Source organism: Pleurodeles waltl, chromosome 4_2, assembly GCF_031143425.1.
Source record: "Pleurodeles waltl isolate 20211129_DDA chromosome 4_2, aPleWal1.hap1.20221129, whole genome shotgun sequence".
NCBI lineage: Eukaryota > Metazoa > Chordata > Amphibia > Caudata > Salamandridae > Pleurodeles > Pleurodeles waltl.
Genome location: NC_090443.1, coordinates 319,768,482 through 319,791,096, shown reverse-complemented (window position 1 = coordinate 319,791,096; position 22,615 = coordinate 319,768,482). Strand labels below are relative to the sequence as shown.

General features: G+C 45.6%; 1 protein-coding gene across 1 annotated transcript in view; it reads left to right on the top strand.

Moving 5' to 3' along the window:
* The window catches only part of CACNA1I (calcium voltage-gated channel subunit alpha1 I), an 842,691-nt gene that overhangs the window by 503,683 nt on the left and 316,393 nt on the right, over positions 1 to 22,615 (top strand). The gene's annotated exons all lie outside the window — the stretch shown is intronic.

Genomic DNA, 22,615 nt, shown 5'->3' with positions numbered 1-22,615 from the left:
TGCGGCAGCGGGACGGCCCTCCGGCCTCTCCTCTCATTCACATCAATGTTGTCTTACTCAAACAGATTTCTTCACGCATAGACGGGGCCCAGTAGTTGATACCCGTCCACAAATAGGGCTCGACTAATCTAGGCAGCATACTGTTGTGTGGATTAACTAATGCATGTTGCCATGGACATACACACTTTATAGCACCTACACCTCTATTAAGAGGCAACTGTACTGAACATTTCTGACTCCCCAGGATGCCTCCTTCCCTCACGCATGGAGACAACGTGTGCATGCTGATTTGATCGTCGTGTGAGGGACATCCTCAAACACCTCTACCTAGCAGCACCATCTTCTGCTTAGTAGAGGGCGCTGGGTAATTGACATGCCTAGGGGTAACCAGACTGTGGGAGGAATTCAGCTGCCCCTTTTTGCTGGTGCATCCGGTGCATTGTCCGGGCTCGGCAATGGGACCAGAGATTACTGAGTTTGTGAAAAATAGAGAACACAACTCCAATATGGGTTGTGCCAAGGGAAGAAATCCAGGTCAAACATCAAGCCAAGGCGATCGAGAGGGCTGGCAGACTGAGACAGTCCACTCTGACAGATATCCAAACCGTACGGGAAAGACTACTTTCGACCAACAAATCCCCAACTCGACTCCTAACAAATTCGACTTAATCCTGAAGGAAATCTGTGATTCAAGAACAGCCATAGAACATCAAATCGGCACACTGTCATCGAAGTTGGGCATACACCGCGATCACATTGCAAGCTAGTACACAGAGTAAAAACAAGTGGAGTAGACCTTGCGACTATGGCTCGTCAACAGAAAGCTCATGCACACAAGTTGGAAGACTTACGCTCACAGCTATGCCATCTGCATGGTAGAGCAGAGGATGCAGAGGGCAGAGCATGGTGCAACAATGTGTGAATCATAGGAATGCTGGAGAGCAGTGAGGGCTCTAATGCTATACTATTCATAGAAAATTGGTTGAAAACAACAGTGACTCCTTAGGGACTCTCAGGTCCTTTCCACAGTGGAAAGGGCTCACAGGGTGCCCACTCGTAGGCCACCTTCTGGGATGCCCCCACAGCCCATTGTGGCTTGCGTCTTAAACTTTAGGGATGGCAATGTTTTAATTCAAAAAGCCAGAGAAAATGCTCCCCAACAGGTGGATAATGTAGCTGTGTCCCTATTCCCTGACTATACTCTGGAAGTACAACGTAAAGGATATTCGTTTCTTGTTGCATGTTGCGACGGTAAGTCTTCTGCATGTCTCTGGATAGCGTGCTTCTTGTGCCTTATGGTGATCTACAGGCAAGTCACTTAAAAGTTACTGTATGGTTTCTGGCTCCCTACCTCAGTGAAAATGACATACATGTATGTTCACTGAGGATCTTCCTGTTTACATGGACTGAGATCCTAGAGCTTAGCTCTGAGGTCGAGGGGGACATGCATAGTGCTCCCCTATTTTGCAGAGTGGCTACTTCCCTCTCTACCAAGGCAGTGTTAGACTGACAGTGGTGGCAGCAATACAGCTATAGTCAGGGATACCTGTAACCTTGAACCCTTGGTGGGGGGGAAGCTACTAGACACCCTCGTGATCACGTCTGTGCAGTCTTCTTTGCCTGTGGTTCCTGTTGCCTTTGTCTGCCTGAAATGTGTGTTTGAGAGCCAGTAGGTTTCCTAGGGGAGAATGGTGAGGTGAGCCATTGTGTTTAATGTGAGCTGAGCTGTTCTGCTTGACATTCCAGCTCCCCTGTGCCCCTCCCTATTCCTTGGAGAAGCCTGGTGGGCTGCGGGTAGACACTGGTGCTCATTTGTGTTTAGCTGCAGTAACAGCTAGGATGGACTACACCCCACTTTTCTGTTTGGTGATAGTCAGTGCTTCCTGATCTAGAGTTAATTAATATTCCTCTCTGGGGAATAGCCCGGGCTGATACCAAGTTCCTGTTCTGAAGCACAGTAACTCATCCTATACATGCCTTATACATACAGCGAGCATGGCACAGATACGCCTCATGATTGGAGAGGCACACAGGATTCAAAAGTAGCAGACCCTCTGATTGGATCAGCCTATCAATCAGAGCTGACAAAAGTCTGGTCCGAGTGATCAGTGGTTGTACAAGACTGGTCTTCGGTTGTAACAAGCATTTACAGAAGCCAGCTTTGGGCCTGCGGTGTAAGGGCAAGGAAGCTTGCTCACCACATCTGAACTTGAGAGTTTTCTCTGTGATGGATGGATTCTGCTGTGAAGCAATTTGCCAGCTGTGAAAGAGCAAAAGGATCAATCAGCAGCCTGAATGCAGAATCAGAGGACCAGCTGTTTGTGAGGCTTGTCCAGCAGGATTGACTTGGAAGACAAGGCAATTGCAAACAGCTGCTCAAGATAAGGAAGCTTGCAGGACATCAACAGCGACAAAGAGAGATGCGGAAGCTTGATTCCACCAATCCTTTGTAGGTGAGATAACTTTGCCCAGACCCCTCCCCTGTGCTGTTGGAGCCTGTGATACTTACAGTTACCATCTGTAACCGGGGAAGAGTGTTCTGTGGAACAGGCCCCCTACCTTTTTCTTTGTGATACATGGGTGTACCAGGGTGTACTGGCACTCTGGCAAGCTAATACCCTCCTACAGCTAGCCAGTGGCTTTTGGTCCAGTGGGATTCCAGTAAACTGTGCCAGGACATCAGGCACCTATGATCAGATCCCTGAAACCACCAGAGTGGTGTCCTCGCTAAGGACGGAAGACACTTCTGTTCTTTGGGTGGTGTGTTCTAGAGCTGATCTGAAACGTTTGACTTCACATCATATGCTGAAACTACACCATTGCGGTACAAGGATTGGTATAATGGTTCTAGCGAATGAGAGCAACCCTGTGCAACATGGTCTGCAATATGCAATGCTAATTGTGTGTCTACATGCTAACTGTGTATAGTGCTTAGCGTCCAGACGCTATAATACTGTTTGGAGTTAGAACTCTGGCCCAGAGGCTTGTATAGATGTCTAGTTTTCACTGTTTATCCTAGTTTTATGTGTAGTACATTTCTCTTATGTGTATTAAAGTATTTTTCTTTTTAAAAAGTAAAGCACCTACTGGACATTGATCTTATTAGCTGGTAGTACAGTGCACCCTGTATTCTGAATGTCTACACCCACCTCACCTCCTTGAGTAAGCCTTGGACTGCTTTGTCTCATTATCCTGAGAAGAGTCAAGTGCTGGAGAGGAATACTTGGTTATCCAGTTTTAGGTCCACTAGTACTGAGTCCCCAGGACACCAGTGGGGAACACTCCAGTTGATGCAATTGAAGTGGGGTAGCCCCTGAATGCCCTGGTGCCCAGGAAACTGAGTCTAACACTGCAAAAAACACAACTCAGGACAGAAGGTTTATCATACACCCTTATGTTCCCTGCTCGACGGAGAGTTGTGTATGACCAACGCACCTTGTTCTTTGATACTCCTGAAACGGTGTGGGCCTGGCTCGAAACACAATACCCAAATGCTCATCATAAACAACCTAGCGAAGCACAATGAGGACCCCGTAGACCTTCTCAATGTTCTCGTCGAATGGGGACACACATACAGCTCTTCTCCAAAGCCACTCCCGTTTGCAACCCCTTAATTTAAAAGATGCTGTACGTAAGGATACACTGGCTACCAGCATCCCCACTTACTTTAATGAGAACACTGACTCGGCTACTTAATTCCTGATAGAATGAGAAGCCTTTCAGGTGGTTATATGAGGAGTTTCATTATCCAAGATGGCTATGGCACATCACTGGGTCCTGCGAGACCTCACCTCCACAGAGTTGCAATTGGGAGGGCTCGAACAAGAGAATGCAAGTGATGACTCCAAAAAGGGGGAACTGCAGGAATGTTGTATCAATTATGCAGAACTGCTAAAACGTCTAAGGGTCCTCGATTACAACACATACACTCACAAACTACATTCAGAGGGAGATAAGCCTGGTGCACGTCTAGCAAGCATGGTCCACCCTCCATTGGCCCCCACCCCTTGACTGTCTATAAACACACCTGTGGGTATTCAACAAATGTCACAACTGAATATTAAGGAAACATTTAAGGAATATTATGCTCACCTTTAAGGACCTCGTACACCCTCATCTCCAGCAACCCTCACGAAGTTTCTGTCAGAGTTATGCTTACCCCAGGTATTATCTCCCTGACAAACGGAATTGGCTGCCTCCCCTAACTCATGTGGAAATTCTCAATGCTATTTTAGAGCCCCCACGCAATAAGACTCCTAGCCTGGATGGCTTGTCCTCTCCATTTTACACCACCTTTAGTGCCCGTTTAGTACCGCAACTTGAGAAACTGTATAACGTCTCATTGGAGTTAGTTACTCTTCTTCCTTCGACCTATCAGGCTCCAATGGCATCATTGCTCAAACTGAGTTGTGACCCGGACAACATGTCCTTTTATAGACTGTTATCCTTATTAACAACTAAATGCAAAATCCAAATCAAAGTACTGGCAACAACACTGCTGCTGTTGTTCCCAGACTTAGTCCACTCGGACCAAAGTGGATTTACCCCTGCCGCAGTGCATCCTTGAATATTAGGCAATTCTACCAGGTGATTAAAGCTGTTAGAACTGACTACCCAGACGCTGGGTGTCTCTCGCTTGACCTATAATAGCTGTTTGACTACCTTGGCTGGGATTAAATGTTTGCAACCCTACATAAATTTGATATACCCTCCACATATATTAAATGGGTCAAGCGTCTGTATTAAGACCCAATTGCACAAGCACGTACTGGGGCACACATCTCAGCTTCCTACCTGATCCACAGAGGTACCAGACAGGGCTGCCCATTGTCCCGTTTATTATTTGCCCTTGCAATAGAGCCTCTAGCACAAAACCATAGACAATCATCTGGCGACTGGGGAATAGTACAGGGATCACAATGCCATGCAGTATCTCTATGCCAATCATATCATACATCTGTGACGTGACTAAGGATCTTACACCACACAGTACCCTTTTCTCTATGTTCGGAGACCTTTCCAGACTTAAAGTCAACTATCTTAAATCATATATATTCTCTTTTAGAGAACGGACACTAAATGACAGCATAACACTGGACGAGGCTATTATACCAACTGCTCCCCACACCTTTTGTTACCTGACTGATTTGCTAGAGGGCATTTTGCTGAAAAATATTAACTTTCTCAGTACGCAGGTCCGGTTTTGGATCGGTCAGGAGGCGCTTGGCACTCTCTAAAATGGTGATGCTTCCTCGGTTATTATATTTTTTTGTAAATCTCCCTGTAGTGGTCCCGTCAATTTATTAAAAAAAAAATCTTAATACCTTACATACGGACATGATTGGGGGCAAAGAGAGACGTAGAGTGAGCCTTCCCAAATTGCAATTGCTCCCAGAAGAGGAAGGTATGGGAGCACCTGATTTCTGTGCCTATTGCTACACGGCCCAGTTGCAATGGCTAGCATACTGGTTGGCTGGTTTCCATTTATCGGAAATAAATTATAAACCCCCCCCCCCCCCACCCCCCCCCCCCGAATGCTAAGGCAGGGCATGTTACATACTTTATTGCTGCCTGGAGTACCTCATTTGGCACATTTACCATTGCTCCTCGATAATGCTCTTAAGTATTGGAGTCGAGCCCTCAAATACACATCTTCTACACTGCAGTACACACCTAACATACCTCTACGTGGATTACCAACACAGATGGGCCCATTTTCTTCACCAGTACTTGCACCATAGGAATTGTCCGCTATCTGTACATTGGGTGACCATCTTACTAACGGGGGAATTAATGTCCAATCGAGACTTGACCCAAATATATAATTTACCTATGGCACTGTTGATAACACATACTACTGTCAATTGATTTAGCAGGAAATATTTGACCCCCACTGGCGCACTCACACATACAGGCACTACATGAAATGAGTTCCAGGCGATATTTGGTTAAATGGTTATACAAAGGATTGTGTACACATCTGCAGACCTCAATAATGCCACTCCCAACACTCCTGGAAGGGGACCTGAATAGAGCGCTGTATGATAAGAAATGGCAATTTCTCACAGACCGAAATTCTTGATTTAAATGTATACAGTTTTCCATATTACAAAGGGCATACCCTTTGTAATATTACACAGAATCTTCCCAGCAGTATCTCCTACTTGTCTCAAGTGCCATACGTATCAGGCGGATTTGCTGCACATGATGTGGGCTTGTCCCACTCTCCAGTCATATTGGTCCGAAATACACAATTCCCTTTCAGAATTAGTGGGAACTCCCCACTGGAATACTATAGAAAACTGTCTTCTGGGATTATTTCCTCGCCCTAAACAGAATAAAACCCTGGCACGATTTATTGATCTGGCCCTCTTATCGGCTAAGCACCAAATTACTAGGTGATGGAAATCATCCTGTGTCCCACGGTATACTGCCTGGTGGAAGGAGTTTTTACGCTAGGGTGAGGATGAGAGTCAGACATTACGACTAGAAGTTTACCAAGGGCTTAGGAAGTGGCCGATTGCAATGATGTAGGATCTCCATCTGGAATCATTTAAGGCCGAAATAGATGATGACCCAAGTTCAATATCATGAACCAGTTATCATACTGCTTACTAAGATGGATGATCCCCAACATTCCAACACTAACTCCACATGGTAGACGTTTACTTGAGGTCTGGAACTGGTGGTGCTGGGAGTTCGGTGCTGACCTTTGGATGGCCTGCAGCCTTCTGGCTCTCCCACCATCCCCCCATTTGCTTCCTTTAGACGTTATTATATTGTTTACACATGAGAGCCAGCTACACACAACAGTTCCTTCGTTGGGTTTAGGGAGGGGGGGTTGTTATTATTCTACCATAATACACTGTTTCGATTCTAAGGGGTATTGCAATGCAACATCCTGGATACCTATTTGACCATGGCCACAACTTTACTATAAGGGAGGGCAACCATCTTTCTTTGTATATGATGATAATGATGTCACATATGATGTAAGACACAATTGTGAAAGTTGTGATCCCTTCCATAATGCATATGTTACCGGCAAAAAATCCAATAAACTTTGTTTGAAAAAAAAAGAAGCAATTTACCACATTTCATTGTCTCTCTTTCTCCTGATTGCTGGGGCTACTCCCCTATTGCTGCAAAGGTAGACCCGAGCTCTACCCACTGCTCCACTATTGGTTTCCTATGTAAACCTCGGCGTTCCTCCATTCTTAGGCCGGTTACCACTGCCAGTGCCCATTTTCAACTTCACCTTTCCGGCGATTCTGTAGGGGGCCCTCTCGGACATACCATTGCACTGAGATTGCTATTTTAGCCAAGACCTCCGCAAGTTACAGGAAACTGTACCCCACCTTCCTCAGCATCTGGCATGTACACATAGCCAGCACACATGTCCCACTGTTATGCAGGTTATACCTATGCAGTAGGGTGTCTAGTTCCGCTATTACTTTAGTCCAAAAGTGGGCAAACCATATAAATGAAGTCTGCGTTAAGCAGTTGATATCTAGGGCGTGCCTTATTGTCTGTATCAACTATATTATTCAACCTCTGGGGCGTAAGACATGTACTATGCAAATAGTTGAATTGAGAATATTTGAATCTGGTGTTTCATGACACCCTATGATTGAGTTCCAAGACTTGTGCCCATTCATTGTCTCAATGCTCTTTATTCGGTACAGATTCCCACTTGGTTTTTAGTGCAGGAATAACTTATCACCAGGCATCAATGAAAATGTGCACCAGAGCCATGGAATAAGACGGAGCCTATTGCCTGATGTGAGTTGAAGCTGCAGTATGTCTTGTGGTCGCGGCTCCTCTGGGGTATCACCCTCAGCAATTCCTTATATACCAAAAACTAGGACTGTGGTAAACCCTCTTCCTCGATCAATGATTCTAGGCTTTGGAATGACTCATTTATATAGCAGTCCCCTAAGATGTGTACGCCAGCAGCCCTCCAGTCCTCCATTCTTCTTGCCACAAAGAATCCCCCTCGTGATGTAGGCAACCCTACCGAAGGAAGCCTTGGTGTGTACAGTACAGTCTGTCCGGCCTTCTTTACTGTTCTTCTGCAACAACTGAGTACAATTTTGAGTAGCTAGGGGCGTTGAGTGTGTTTCACTTCTACCCCTTCAACAGCGGCAGCAATGCTCCCCTATGTCGAAGTCTTGCCGTGTCCCCCATTTCTGCTACATCAGTGTCACCTAACCATTTGGCTGTCCACTGGTTCTCTGCCACAAAATATTATTTCCCATAATCTGGTACCATCAACTAGCTTTAAGGTCTACATCCAGGGAGATTAGCAAAATAGTACAGGACTCTGGGGAAAGTTATCCTTTTGGACATAGCAATTCTTTTCATGACGGGCAAGTTCAGAGTGATCCAGAATACCACATTACTTTCAAAATTTTCAATGCTTCACCTAGGTTCCCATCTTTGAGATCTTTGTTTTTGTGGCAAGTTTTGATCCCTAGAAATGTTAACATGCGCGGGTCCCATTTAATACCCAACATGGTTGCAGCCAACAGTGCTTGCTGTCTTGATGCCCAGGACCCTACATGGGCCGTGAGCAGGGGCTGAAACATATCGGCTTAACACCAGAAAATAGGGGTAGTAGCCCTCTGCTTAATTACCCCAAATTTTACTTACATTTTAAACAAATCAATGGTACCCAAAATAAAGGGAAACTGGGGTGACTACAAGGATTATTTTTACATCCACTCTCTCCGTCAGGATTAGAACTTTATCCAAAGTACTCCCTGGGAGATGATAGAGCTCACCCTGGTTTTTTTGGGATCAGGGTGCGATCCAGTGATGAAACATGACACCAATAGGGTCCACAATAAAAATGCTTAATATTCCTCTAGGAGCAATAGGACCAGGTATTATTCTATAATTGAGCACAAGATGTGTAGGATACATTTTGTAAGATTGATTTTAGATAGGAAGACAGTATCCTACAGTCCCAATAACAGAATTTTTTCTTCCTCCCCTTCCACAAGTCAGGGTGGATTTTCTTGGATTGGAAGTTTCCTTTTCACCCCCCTAGGGTGAAGAAATACTTTTTCCCGAAGAAATCAGCCGAAGAGACATGAGATAAAAAGCGTCTTTTTTGAGGCAGCGCTCGATGTCAGGAGGCTGCGCTGTTTTCTTACTCTCAGCCACAGTAAGTCAGCAACTGGGTATATCTGGACTGTAGGAGCACAAGAGAGGGTCCCTAGTTAATAGACTTTTATCCATAGTGGGTTCATATGATATCGGACAAATGGTTTCTGGCAGAGGTAAGACATGACTACTCCATAGAGTTTGCAAACCATTCTCCTTGTCGTCAGTTCTAAATCAGCCCAGTTCCGAAAGACCTGATAAAGAGATGAACAATGTTGGATGGAGTTCAAGCAATGATCCAGAAGGAAGTCAAAGTGCCGGTCACTGTCTCGCAGAGTGAATGGTGTTTATTCTGTAATCTTTCTGGTGCCTAAACCTGGGGGAAAGTGTAGGCCAGTCCAAGACTTGATATGACTAAACAAGTTTGTGCGATACATTTGTTTCATGATGCGCTCACTACACATGTAATTCCAATTCTGACGAATCAAAAACGTCCTAGGGACCCTGGACTTGCAGAATACTTATTTTCAAGTCCTGAAAAAGGGAGGGGTCATCAGTTCCTCATATTTGCTATTTAAGACCATCACTTCCACTTCAGAGCACTTCACGGTGGACTCTCTTTGTCGCTGAAAGTGTTCTCAAAGGTACTGGCACCAGTAGTTTCTCTTTTACCGTTAAAGGGGCTTTCATTGTTTCCATCTCAGGACGACTGGTTGATTTCTGGCTCCTCTTTGTTGAAGGTGGTGGCCGGTGTGCAGATAGTGTTATCCTTTCTGGAGGATCCTAGATTCATTGTGAATTAACAGAAGTGCAGTCTACATCCAGAGCAGTTGAATACAATGGGGTACTAAGGGATACTCAGAAAAGGTATTCTTGGTAGAAAGGAAAGTCCAGCCTCTTCAGGCCGGGGTCCCAGGTAATGTCAGTACTCCAAACGACAGACAGACAGTGGTTAGCAATTCAGGGTTTAAAGTCAACAACAACAGCTGTAGCTGCTTGGTCGTGTTACCACTTGAAACTGGCGGTTTGCCATTTGCTAGACAACTGGTCCCCAATGACTCAGGAATACAAGGCATGGATCCCAGTGTCAAAGGTAATAAGGAGACCCTTACAGTGGTCGTTAGATCCAAGAAATCAATAGAAATGGATGTGCTTGTGCTCCCAAGCCCAAAGGTTCAAACGTCGGATGCTAGTGCATGGGGTGGGAGGCACTCTCGAAGGTTTGGATGCAAAAGAAGAGTAGTCAAACAGAAAGGTTAAACTCCCCAGGTTGGAGGGACCTAAGAGCAGTTTGGTGTGCCCTTCAAAGCTTTTCACCCATGACAGAGAAGGCTGCAGTGTTTGTGAGAACTGACAACCATGTAGCCTTAGAGGCTTTCTAAACAAACAGGAGGGCACAAAGAACAGGAAGTTGGCAAACCTGGCCTTGGAAATCTTCACCTGGGCAGAGCAGAACCCGTTAGATATGAGGGGTATATATGAGATATATCCCAAGGATAGTGAATGTGAGGGCACACAGCTCGAGTCTCCCAACTTCATTCTCTTATCATCTGAACACGGAGGCTTTTCAGTGGATAATGAGGTGTGGAAGGCCCTGGGTGGGTCTGTTTGCATTAACAAGCATTGCCCTTCTCGAGCAGTTTTGCTCAGAGACTTGGCACCTGTGGGGTGTGGGCAGTAGTTGCAATGTCAGCCCAGTAGCCAACCGGGCTACTATTTGCGTTCCCTCACATACTGCTCCTTTCGTGGTATTAAAGTAGTTTCGAAGAAGGCAGGATCAGGTAATTATGTTAGCATGTTTTTGGCCCAAACAGCCTTGGTTTCCATTGTTGAGCCTGTTGGCACAGGGCCAATACTTCCACCCCCCGCGTCAGCCTTCACCCCTGCAGCCTGCAGCGCTGTTGCTAGCATAGTTGAAAACTTTGAATGTCACAGTTTGGAGATTGAATGCCAATCATTACAAGGATTAGGCTGTTCAAAGGAAGCTCATACTGATATATAGCCTTGGATAAAACCATCAAATCTTCACTATATGCAGGACAATGTCAGGATTTTTGATAACTAGTTCCAACAGAAGTGAGTAGATTCAAGGTTGTGTGACCAGTTTCTTGTTTTGGAATTTTTCACGTAATGGTTTTGTGCTGGGGTTTTTCCTGTCAATGCTGTCAGTACAGTGAGCAGCGATTAAAGGTTGGAAAGAGCCATGTGGTATTGACAAGATTTTTCTTTAGTTTTTAAACGTTTTAAACGTTTTAAGTTGAAAAGGTCACTTACCTACTCCCATATAGTTGCATGAGATTTGTCCATAGTGCTTAAGGATTTACAAGAAAAGCCTTTTGAACCTTTGAAGTCTGTAAATATAGTTTGGGTCTCAGTAAAGGGGGCTTTTCTGTTGGCAAAAACTTCTGCAAAAAGATTTGGGGTGCTTGGGGCCTCCACGCCTGAGTTTCTTTGTTGATAGAATAATATTAGGACCAGGTTCGAAGTTCAGGCCTAAAGTGCAGGAGCAGGTTCACTGTTTCTAGGAGATGGTTTTGCAGGTGGCGCCAAAGTTGCACGTTATGTTATGTTATGTCAAGGAGATTTCTAAAAAGCATAACTGCCCCAGAACGGGGCTTCCCAATGCTGGCCCACTCTTACAATCATGCAGCATGAATCATACCGAGAAGCAGGACATAGAGAAGCACAGGGAAACCTAGGCTGAGAACAGCTAAGTCTTTAGCTGTTTTCTGAACCTCAAATCGTTCTGAGGTTTCCTTAGTTTTGTCGGTAGAGTTGTGGAAGTAAAGTATTCCATAGGACTGATGCCAATGCTTGGAGAGCTGTTCTCCATGGGACATTAGATGTAAAAAATGTTTGGTGCTTTATCTGTCCCGAACACGGACATTTTGCACAGCAAATGCTGTTCTGTGTAGCCCATGGAGCAGCAAATAAAGGTAAACACGCATTTGCAATGCAATCAGTCTTGAATTTGCTAAAGTTACAGCTATGGCGTTGTAAATGACAATGTTTTTACCCATGTGTTTTGGTTTGGAATGGAGTGGATGTATGTTGTGTGGTGTGGAATTATGTGGTTATGTTGTGTTATGCTATGATTTGTTGTGTGATGTTATGCTATGTTGTGTTATGTTATGCTATGCTGTATGTTGTGTTATGTTATGCTGTGCTATGTTGTCTTATGTTGTGATAAGCTATGTTGTCTTATGTTGTGTTATGCTAGGCTATGTTGTCTTATGTTATGTTATGATATGTTGTGTTATGTTATGTTATGTTATGCTATGTAGTCTTATGTAATGTTATGCTATGTTATGTTGTGTTATGTTATGCTATGCTATGTTGTCTTATATTGTGTTATGCTAGGCTATATAGTGTTATGTTATGTTGCCTTATGTTATGCTATGCTATGTTGTGTTGTGTTATGTTATGGTGTGTGGTCTTATGTTGTGTTGTGTTATGCTATGTGGTTTTATGTTGTGTTATGTTATGCTATGCTGTCTTATGTTATGTTGTTCATGTTATGTTATGCTATGTTAAATTGTGTTGTTATGCTGTGCTATATTGTGTTATATTATGCTATACTATGTTATGTTATGCTATGTTGTGTTATGTTATGCTATGCTATGTTGTGTTATGTTATGTTGTATTATGTTATGCTATGTTAAGTTGTTGTGTTGTGTTATGTTATGCGCTATTGTACTATGTTATGCTATGCTGTGTTATGTTGTGTATGTTATGCTATGTTGTGTTATGCTATGCTATGTTGTGTCATGTGTTATGCTAGTTGTGTTATATTGTGTTATGTTATGCGATGCTATGTTGTGTTATGTTGCGTATGTTATGCTGTTAAGTTGTGTTGTTATGCTGTGCTATATTGTGTTATATTATGCTATACTATGTTATGTTATGCTATGTTGTGTTATGTTATGCTATGCTATGTTGTGTTATGTTATGTTGTATTATGTTATGCTATGTTAAGTTGTTGTGTTGTGTTATGTTATGCGCTATTGTACTATGTTATGCTATGCTGTGTTATGTTGTGTATGTTATGCTATGTTGTGTTATGTTGTGTCATGTGTTATGCTAGTTGTGTTATATTGTGTTATGTTATGCTATGCTATGTTGTGTTATGTTGCGTATGTTATGCTATGTTGTGTTATGCTATGCTATGTTGTGTTATGTTATGTTGTATTATGTTATATGCTATGCTGTGTTATGTTATGTTGTGCCATGTGTTATGCTAGTAGTGTTATGTTGTGTTATGTTATGCTGTGTTGTGTTATGTTATGCTAGTTTTGTGTTATGCTATGCTATGCTATGCTATTTTGTGTTATGTTGTGTTATGTTATGCCTTGTGTTATGTTATGTTGTGCTATAGTGTGTTATGTTATGGTATGTTATGTTTTATTATGCTATGTTGTGTTATGTTATGCTGTGCTATGTTGTGTTATGTTGTTATGTTATGCTATGTTTTGTTGTGTTATGCTGTGCTATAGTGTTATGTTATGCTATGTTGTGTTATGTTGTATGTTATGCTATAGTGTGTTGTGTTATGCTATGCTATCTTGTGTTGTGTTGTGTTGTGTTATGTTGTACTTTGTTGTGTTATGTTATGCTATGTTATGTCATGTTATGTTATGCTATGCTATATTGTTTTATGTTATGTTATGCTATGTTGTGTTCTATTATGCTATGTTGTGTTATGCTATGCTATGTTGTATTATGTTATGCTATGTTGCGTTGTGTTATATTGTGTTACGCTATGCTATGTTGTGGTATGTTATTTTGTGTTATGTTGTGTTATGCTATGCTATATTGTATGTTATGCTACGTTGTGTTATGTTATGTTGTGTTGTGCTATATTGTGTTATGTTATTCTATGCTGTGTTATGTTTCCATTGCACGAGAACATGTATAAGTGTTCATCTGATGACCGCCTCAACAATCACACAAATAAGAACAAAAGTAAATAGGGAAAAAATCCACAAAGAACTTGTTCCTAAAACAGCCTCTAAGCTATTTAACTAAAATCCATTATTGTGTCATTGTGTTATATTCAGCCACGGCTTTTTTTGCTTTTAAACGTAATTCACTGTACAGGCATGTTCAATTCGAAAGAATGTTAATATATGTTATCGCAGATTTTCAACATTATTTTGAGACGTATGCTTTTCTATAAGGGGATGCAGGTAGTGCCTTGAAAATACGTTTTAGATCGTAAAGTGTGAGGCATTGTCACAATACGTACTTCAGTAAAATAAGTAGAGATGAAAGCTACTTCATTGGCAATTACTGTATTTTACAGTTCAACGCCAAATTAAAAAGTTAAGCACGAACGCCAGGGGCACTTCATTTTGTGTGTATCGCTTTAAAAACAGCTATATTGTTTCTCCGAGTAGCTCGTTTTTCCCTGACAATTCTACAGAAGATTAGCAGTAGGGAAATAAAGACACTAGATACTGTATGTTACCTGGATTTACATCAAAGAAATGTCGAACGGTTAATTACGTCATAATCTGATACACCTCCCAATTGAAGCGCCTGTTCCAAGCTTCCCGCTCTTTCACGGTGCATATCGCAGTTTATAGTGCCACCCATCTACATCAGTGAGCCGATTCATAGAGCCATGGCTGCCATGAGCATGAGGGGAAGGACACAAAAGGAAAAAGAAATTCACTCACAGTCTAACATATTGGCAATAGTGCAATAATCCATGTAACAGGGGAGGTCTGTAAGGCGTGACAAAAACAGCCTCAAGGCGGGACACATGTAAAGCATTTACTAATGACCAGGAGCGGCTCTCGTTGGGTGTGCGGGGGGCGCGGGAAAAAAAGTTAAATAATAATAATTTTTAAAAAACTTACCACTGCTCCCGCACCCCACCGCTCCTCTCCCGGTGGTGCTTCAGGCACAGACTCCCAGCCTGGCCTACGCCAATCCTGACGCTGCTCAAAGCACCGTCAGGATTAGCTGGCAGCACCCAGCCAGGGCTCTCCCAGGTAGACTGGGAGCCTGTGCAAGCTCTGCCTACAGCGCATGAGTGTTTGGCTGGCCCGAGACTGCCGGCCAAACACACATGCGCTCTGAGGGGAGTGCACAGAGCACTCCCCTCGGCTCGTCACCTCCAATGCCACACCCCTTTCACACAGAAAGGAGAATAAACAGAGTTTATTATACTTTCTGTGTAAAAGGATTTGCAGCGGTTGCTGCTGGCAGGGGGTGTGGGGGGGGGGAACGCTCCTCCGCCCATACAGAGGAGCCACGCCTGCTAATAACATCAAGTGAGCTATGAAAGGTAAGCCCACAAACGAGTGAAAGTGATGGGTGTGGATAAAAGCCCACAATTCTAATAACAACAGGTGAACACGCTTGCGTGCTCGACCTAAAAAGATTCCACTCCAACTCTGAGCAGATGGATGAAACAGGTAATCACTTAGACGTACATTTCTGCTGAATGTGATGTCCCAGAGGATATGCAAGGGAGGTCTACAAGGGCGTTATTCACATCTTGAGTGGAATCTTCTTAGGTATCTCTCTGAGAAATTTGAAAGGCTGCTTCTTGGTCCACGTGCAAAACTTTTGTGGCACTTCATGGGTTGGATGAAAATGATGATGAAACTTCCTTACATTTTGCGCCAGGAGTAATTAAGGCTACAAAGAAGTTATGTGGTATTTTTTTCTGACTAATTGAGTAGACTACTTGTAGTTAACTAAAAAAAGTCTATATGGGGGTATATTTTGTTTGACTGCCTTGTGTATATCTTCACGAATTATGACTGGGACGAGGAGCGACGATGAGGAGGCAATTAATCTATTACTTTTCTGTAATCTGCATTACCCTGAATCAGGAGCTGCTCGGTCCAGTTCCAAGCCCTTCCTCCCTATCACGACACTGATGAAGTGCCCTGTAAAGACAAGACATGCCTTGGGGCAGGGAGGGTCTTTAAGGCATTCCTAGAAACAAAATGAGTACTACGTTTTATTAGTATGTCTGGTGAGGGCGCTGGCTGGAGGCAATGCTTCAAGCATTAGGACTGGTAGGAAGAGCTCCTTATCTGGAGTAATAAAGATTACAGATAAGTAATAGATTCCTTGTCACTGCACTGGTGTTTAAGAGAGTAGTTGCTTGAGGCCTAGCCTGGCTGCCCTGTGACAAGCCAGTAAAAATCTGTGGCATAAAATATGGGTAGGATTGCTGAGCATGAATTTCACCTAAATACTCATGAGGGGCGGGGTAGAGGGTGATCTCTGTGTGGTTTCACCAGGAAGAAGGGAACATGGGAGAGTGCGGTGCCTAGCATGTGCCAATGTGTGCAGGTTGTGCGCACCCACATTCATTTCTGGGGCAGGGACTTATTTTTCTTCATCCAGATTTGACCCGCAGGAAGACAAGAAATAGGGAGGAAAAAGGAGGAAATGAAAGATTGAAAAAGGAGAAATCAGAAATGAAAAAAGAGCCTTTAAGAGTGAGCTAAAGAGGCACGAGGAGCAAACGACTAGACAGAACTGGTGACCATAAAGTTCTTGAGAAAAAACTTCTGAACAAAAACTTTGGGCCCCTCTCCACTTGAATGCACCCCATACCAATCCAATCGACCCCACTCTGCCTCAATCCAAACCACCCACTCCAGTCCAACCCACCCCACTCTTCCACCGCGCTCCAATCCACCCCACCCCACCCTAATCCATCCTACCCCAATTCAATCCACCACACCCCAATCCACACCCACCCCACTTCAATCCACCCTACCCCAGCCCAGTCCACCAACCCTGATTTAATCCACGCCAGTCTATTCCAGAGCACGCTAATACAACCACCCTAATCAAATCCACACCAATCCAATTCACTCCAGTCCAGTCCACCCCACCCCACCTCATCCCAATCCAGTCCACCCCAATCCAATCCACTGCACCCCATCCCAGTCCACCCCACCCCAATCCAATCCACCCAACCCCAATTTAATCCACCCCACTTCAGTCCAAACCACCCCAATTCAATCCATCGCACCCAATCCACCTCACTCTAATCCGCCCTACTCCCACCCACTCAAATCCAATTTGCCCCATTCAACCCACCCCACTCAAATCCACCCCACCCCAATCCATCCTACCCCAGTTCAATTCACCACAGCTCAATCCACCCCACCCCACTTCAATCCACCCCACCCCAGCCCAGTCCACCTACCCCAATTTAATCCACACCGATCCAATCCAGAGCAGTCTAATCCAACCACCCTATTCAAATCCACACCAATCCTATTCACCCCATTTCAGTCCAGTCCACCCCACCCCAATCCAGTCCACCCATCCCAATCCAGTCCACCAGAATCCACTGCACCCAATTCCATTCCACCCCACCCCAATCCACCCAACCCCAATTTAATCCACCCCACTTCAGTCCAAACCACCCCAATTCAATCCACCCCACCCAATCCACCTCACTCCAATCCACCCTACTCAAACCCATTCAAATCCAATCTGCCCCATCCAATTCACCCCACTCAATCCAATCCACCCAACTCCAATCTACCCCTTCCAGTCCAATCCAATCCACCACTATCCTCCCCACTCCAATCCAATCCATCCCACGGCAGTCTAGTTCACTCCAATCCAATCCACCCTACTCCATCCCTGCCTAATTCACCTCACTCCAGTTCAGTCCACCCCACACCACTCCAACTGACCCACCCACAATCCACCCAGTCCAATCCACCCTACCCCAAGCCACCTCGCTCCAAGCCAATCCACCCCGGTTATATGTCGGAACTACGGGTGCCTAAACCACCCGTGGCTCAACAACGAGGTCGGAACAACGACCTTGTTCTAAACACTAATGCCTTTACCACGAATGCGTTTACAACGATTTTACCGTTGTAAACGCATTCCTGGTAAAGGCACTACCAATCAGCATGCACGACCCAGCATGCTTCCATCCCAGCCCCCCACCCCACCCCTTAAACCTAAACCATGACCCCCCCTAAACTCGAATCACCCCCAGCCCCCCACCCCACCCCAAAAACTAAAAATACCGCGAGTCCCCACCCCCCAAAACCTAAACCCTGCCCCCCTAAACCGTAATGACCCCCAGCCCCCCCCACATCCCCCTGCCCCCCAAAACAGCCCCAGTCCCAGCCCAACTTACCTCCTCCTTCACCCTGTCCACTCCGACTCCCTTCTGTACCTTAACCATGCATGTACGTTGTTCAGACATGCGTGGTTAAGGTACCGAAACCAGGGAGTCGTGAAAAACGAAAGCGTTGTTTCGCTTTGGTTTTTCACAACCTCGTGGTTCCGGACTCATTCTTCCGGGTGTTTCCCATACACCCTACCCCATTCATATCCAATCCACCCCACTCCCATCCAGTTCATCCAATCCACCCCACCCAATCCAGCCTACTACAACTCACCGCACTCCAATCCACCCCACTCAAATCCAAGACACCCTACCCAATCCAGTCCACCTCACTCCAGACCAATCCACCCCAATCCTCATAATCCAATTCACACCTGTCCAGTCCACTCCAATCCAACCCACCCCAATCTACTTCACGACTTCAATCCATCCCACTTCAAGCCAATCCACCCCAGCCAGTCCAATCTACCCTACTCCAGTTCTATGGACCCTACTCCAATCCACCCCACTCATATATAATCCACCGCTCCAATCCAATCTAATAAATACCACGCCAGTCCATTTGACCCAACCCAGTCCATTCCACCCCACTTGTGTCCACCCTAATCCAATCCACTACACTCCACCTCCAAATTGCTCCACTCCAATCCACCCAACCCACCCCACCCAGTCCAATCCACCCCAACCAATCCAATCAACCCAACCCATTCAATGCACCCCCACTTCAATCAAATCCACCCATTCCTTCCAACTCCACCCAGTCCAACCCACTCCAAGCCACACCACTCCAATCTACAGCACTCCAGTCTACCCCACTCCAGTCAATACACTCAATCCATCCCCTCCAACCCACCCACTCCAATCCACACCAATCCACCCACTCCAGTCCCATCCACCACAATCCACCCCTCTCAAATCCACTCCAATACACCCCAAACCACCCCATTCCAATCCTATCCACTCCACCCTAGTCCAGTCACTCCAATCCAATTCACCCCACTTCTATCCAATCCACCCAACTCCACTCCAACCAAATCCACTCCAATCAAATCCACATCAATCCAATCCATCTCACTCCACTCCATGCCAATCCACCCCGCTCTACGTCATTCCCCCGACTCTACTTCCATCCATCCCACTCTACTCCAACCCACCCCACACCAGCCCACCCCATCCCATGACACTTTACCCCATCCCAATTCACCCCACTCTACCCATCTCCAATCCATCCAACTCTACGCCAATCTAAACCATGTCACTCTACTCCAATCCACCCACTACCGCAGTCCACTCCAACCCACTCCACCCCATTCTATGCCACACCACTGTACGAAACTGCACTCTATGACACTCTCGACCAATGAACCACTGAACTCTACTCCACTCTACGACATTATACTCCCCCCCTACTCTATAACACTCTACTCCATAAAATCAGCTCTGCACCACTGTACTCTCCCTCCTCCACTCTACGACCCTCCATGTCACTAACTTTTAGCCATGCTGAACAACAGCCACACCGGTGTACAACAACCAGTGCTTTAAATGGGCCGGTACTGTCCGGTACTGAGTACTGGCACTTTTTTACTTCTGAGAGGGGGAGTACCGGCACATCTAAAAAAAAAGGTAATACTTTTAATTGGAGAGTACCTGCACTTCTCAGAAAGAAGCAGGTACTCTAGCACAGAGTACCTGCACTTTATTTTTTTCATTTCAAGCACTGGCTAAAACACACTGGCAAAGCCAATAGCGCTTCTACAGGCGAAACCTTTTGGCTATGCTAATGCTTGTTTTATTTATTTTTTAAGAACGTAAGCACCGGAGAGGAGAGTGGAGCTCTCTGAAGGCCTTGTGACTCGCTATGCATGCTTTATGACCTAACTTTTGTGTGGTCGGCTAGGCGCATGGATCCAGGCCCCTCCCCTCTCTTCACCCCCTCTTTCCGACACAGGTGGTCCGCTGTCGCTGCTGAATCGACTATCAAAAAGCGCTTTTATCGTTCAAAGGAGCTGGGTGCCTTTGAACGCATCGGCGATTTATGAATTAGTTTTTGCATATGATTTCTCTGAAAACCTCCACCGCTCTTCAAAGATTTCCCCTCCCACCGCGCATCAATCTCTTTTAAAGGCCGGGTGGCTAGCAGTCTGTCCCTTGGTGTAGAGGAGGACGCACGCTCACGCACTTCGATTTGCCATGAAGTCGGCATATAGTGTAAAATGAGCGATCGGATTGGACTGTAGGCTCCTCCCCAATTACACAGATCTTGCTTACTGAGTACTCATGTCCCTTGTGTCTGTCTGAGCCCAGCCACAATACTATGAACCCTGCCTGGCACAAAACCTGCATGGCCTGTTCAATTCCATACCCAGGTGGGGGCGTCCCCTGGACGTGGTTTTACCGGCCTGGCCTTTACTTGTAAGTCCAGGCCGGTAAAAACATTGGGACAGGAAGAGAAATCCGCTGTTTATCCCTTCTAATACTTAAACCTAAAATAGCAAACACTTGAAGAAATCAGTCAAAAAGCGATTGTGAGTTATTTGCACCGTGTCATCTCGGTTATTAGAGTAAACAGCGGAATCATCGCTATGTTACAAGAGAAGCTTGCCCAAGTTACATGAATCCTGTTTCACGTACCCACCCTTGGCTGTGCCAGAATAACATAGCATAAACAAATGGCTGTTTTTTTTCTTTCGAAGTAAGGTGGCAACACTATAACCCAGGTCGTGTGCAGGAGGTGCCCGGCGGACCCCTCTTGGAGGGCCACCAACAGGAAAAAACATATGCAAAGTCTTTGACATAAGACATAAAGGCGGTGATTCTAACCGCGGCGGGTGGCGGTCGCCGCCCGCCATGCGGTTACCGCCAAATGACCGCACCGCGGTCACAAGACCGCGGCGGCCATTCTGGCTTTCCCGCTGTGCTGGCGGGCGACCGCCAAAAGGCCGCCCGCCAGCACAGCGGGAAAGACCCAGCAACGATGAAGCCGGCTCCGAATGGAGCCGGCGGAGTTGCTGGAGTGCGACGGGTGCAGTAGCACCCGTCGCAAATTTCAGTGTCTGCTAGGCAGACACTGAAATTCCTTTTGTGGCCCTCTTACGGGGGCCCCTGCAGTGCCCATGCCATCGGCATGGGCACTGCAGGGGCCCCCAGGGGCCCCGCGGCACCCCCTACCGCCATCCTGTTCCTGGCGGGAGACCCGCCAGGAACAGGATGGCGGTAGGGGGTGTCAGAATCCCCATGGCGGCGGGAGGATTCTCAAGGGCAGCGGAAAGTCGGCGGGACACCGCCGACTTTCCGTTTCTGGCCGCGGCTGAACCGCCGCGGTCAGAATGCCCAGCGGTGCACCGCCAGCCTGTTGGCGGTGCTACCGCGGTCATTCGCCCTGGCGGTTTTTACCGCCAGGGTTAGAATGACCCCCAAAATTCGGAAAGAAGTCACCATCTTTAGTCCCATCCAAGCAGTCCTTCAGCTTCTGGTCAGTTGGCCGGGGTAAGACAGAATGTCAGCGAGGACTAGTGACTCATCTTTCACATCCTGCATCCCTTCTAACACTACATCACTCCTTCTGCCACATTCTCTACTACCTCGGCACCCTACACAGCACCTAACCATGCAGCCGCCAGCATTCTCTCCTACCACAAATACTGCCTTCTCCTCCACCCATCACCATGGCTTCAGCCCCGCCTATTTCTCTTGCCACCCCTCCGACTCTCAAATAGCCGTTTGTACAAAACAGTTCAATTTTTATCAGAGAAATCATAACCATAATTCATAAAGCAGAAACCATTCCAAAAGGGAGATGTTTTTCACAACAATTATGGTAATCAGATTACGGTTCAGCGTGGGAGGTAATATGTTCCTTGATCTTCTAGATATCAGGGAAGACAATCTTTGATAGGAAAGAAAGCTGATTCACTTACACCCAGGTTCTGAGAAATGGCAAGGCTTGATGACCTCCAACTGATGCATTTGTCAGTTTTGATACATATGTTTATATTAAGTATTCCATCTCCTGGCGAATTTGTGCTTCCACGGCATCAGGCACGCCTGGCCTCTCTCCATGCAGTTAAAAAATAGACTTTTGCTTTTGTTCCCGAGGGAAAAACACTCAACCGATAAAAATATGTAGGTTCTCAGCCAAGAATGAATCTGATGTATTCGGTGTTTTTTCAGTGATGCAGAGACCTTAGCTGAGGTCTACTTATAGAGGGCCAAGAAAACAATGGTGAAAATCGTGTATGGAAATTTCTTAAAGTTTTATAATAACTCCAAGGTGTGATAGCTTTTCTCTAATTGTGGTTCCAACAGTGTCCTGAAACACAATCCCCTCTCCTGCCCTTCATGACTCTGTTAACCTCAATGCCTCATTTTTAAATC